The sequence below is a fragment of the Asparagus officinalis genome, chromosome 3 (assembly GCF_001876935.1).
Source record: "Asparagus officinalis chromosome 3, Aspof.V1, whole genome shotgun sequence".
NCBI classification, from domain to species: Eukaryota; Viridiplantae; Streptophyta; class Magnoliopsida; order Asparagales; family Asparagaceae; genus Asparagus; species Asparagus officinalis.
The window spans coordinates 27,625,299-27,627,743 of record NC_033796.1 but is presented as its reverse complement, the minus strand read 5'-3'; positions in this window follow the sequence as shown (position 1 = coordinate 27,627,743).

The following is a 2,445-nucleotide window of genomic DNA, read 5'->3' as shown; positions in this document are numbered from 1 at the left end:
GATTTGGCTTCGGGACTTTTGGAGGATCTTGGTGTTTCGCAGTGACTCTTCACCAATTATTGTGATAGCATGAGTGCTATTTATTTGGCGAAGAATCAGGTCTTTCATGCGAGGACGAAGCATATCGACGTTCGTTATCACTTCGTTCGAAATGTTCTTGAAGATAGGGATGTGGAGTTCGTGAAGATCCACACAAAAGATAATCTAGCGCATATGCTCACAAAGGCGGTCCCAAACAATAAGTTTGATCATTATAAAAACTTGTTACAAATTTGTGATTGTTGAGCCCGTTTGCGGCCATTTGGATGAACTACAGGCGGCTTGATCCCTTGGGAGAGGGGGTACGTAGGCAACCTCATTGGTGCAGCCGAAATTGGTGAGAAGACGCATTTGTACTTATGTTGGTGTCGGCTCAGTTTTGGGAACACTTCGCTAAGGTGGAGAATTATAAAAAAACACGGTGAGAATAGGAAATTTGAAGCTGGGAAGAGACTACATGTTTCTCTTGGGTCGGTCGATCGAAGGCACAGGCCCGGTCGACTGACAACCTGTTGGATTACAGGGTCTGAAACCATATCTCTGGTCAGTCGACCGAACGAGTTTGACCGGTCAATCGAAAATGTGCACATTACAGGAACTTAGAATTTGTCTCTGGCCGGTCGACCGGTGCAATCCCTGCGGTCGACCGGAAAGTGGATACGGGCCGGATTTGATTTCCTGGTCTGTTTTGGATTGAGTTTTGATTTCTAGGGTTTAGTGAGAGGTGAAAACCAGAGAATTAGCATTGTTTTGAGCAGTTTTGTGAGGGAGATTATTGTGAGGGAGTGTGGGATCATTGGTTGGGTTATTTTGAGAGTTATTTGAGAGATTATAACCTGTTGTTTCTCCTCCGTATGGTGAAATCTCCACATCCTCTTCCCGTGGACGTAGGCAATTTGCCGAATTATGTAAATATCTGTGTTTGTGTGATTTTGATCGTTGTTTTGGGAATTACACTCGTGTCTGGTTTCTCTCATCACTCACTGACTCGTTTGGTTCGCGAGCACACTTCCGCACGACGCGCAACATAAAGAATAAATGTTAAATTATCTAATCCGATTAAAGTAGAATTATATAAGTTAACCCCATACATGAAAATTATTTTAACCAAAACTCATATATAAGTATTATAATTGGCATTGAGATCAAAGATACATGTGAGATTCTCTTTGACTATTATACAAAAAATATCTATTTAAATAATAATAGTATAATTAAACTTTGTGATTTGAAAAAAAATCAAACATACAATATAATTAATTACTTTAAAATAATCTAATATAATTTAATAAGAAGAAAATAGATGAACGTACTGTGAAAGTTGTTGCAATTTTATAATTCATAATTCTTAAACAATCTAATCTATCTAATAAAAAGAAAATAACAAAGACACATACTTGTTGAAGGAGATAAAAGTACTGTAAAAATTATTGTAATCTCTTGATCTGAAAAAAATTAAATATACAATATAATTAATTACTTTAAAATAATCTAATCTAATTAATAACAGAGGCACATGCCCGTAGAAGGAGATAAAAATGCTATAGAAATTATTGTAATTTCTTGGCTTATATATATTGGTATATGATGTTGCATGTGAGAGGATAACAATTATAAATAGAGTTCTATTTAAATAATAATGGTATAATTAAAATTTGAAACTAACTATGCAGTACTTTGAACTACTTTAATTTTAGTCGGTGAGAGATCGCTACTTTGTGTGTAATTATTAATCACATAGCATGTGAATAATTGTTTGCAGATTGGCATTATTAATCATGTAGAACATGAATAATTGTTTACAGTTCGATCATTGATCACATATAAGAGCAAGGGTGTAAATTTGGCATTTAATAAATCGTCTAATTAACATAAGCGTACCATGGACTACTTGAATTTTAGTCGGTGAGAGATCACCGTGTTGTGTGTAATTATTAATCATATAGCATATGAATAATTGTTCTCAGCTTGACATTATTAATCATGTAGCACGTGAATAATTGTTTGCAGTTTGATCATTGATCACATATAAGAGCGAGGGGGGTAAATTTGACATTTAATAAATCGTCTAATTTATCTAAGTTGCTCTTTCATTCAGGTTTATATTTCAATTTAAATTATATCCTTATCTTCATACTATGTATATCCAATAAGAATTCATCAATTTATCAACTTACTCTTACTTAATGGATTAGTATTTGAATTCCAATGGTATTTTTATCTACTAAAAGATTTTTCCGAACTCGTGCTTTTAAAGGGAGTATGATATATCTCATAGGTCGGGTTGGGCCTGAACTGGGCCAGCGTGGGTCAAGCCTACTTCTCTAACCCCAAGCTTAGGACTAGACCAACTTGTTCCCGAGTATATCATGGACCGGGTCGAGCCTAGCCCACTACGGACCGAGC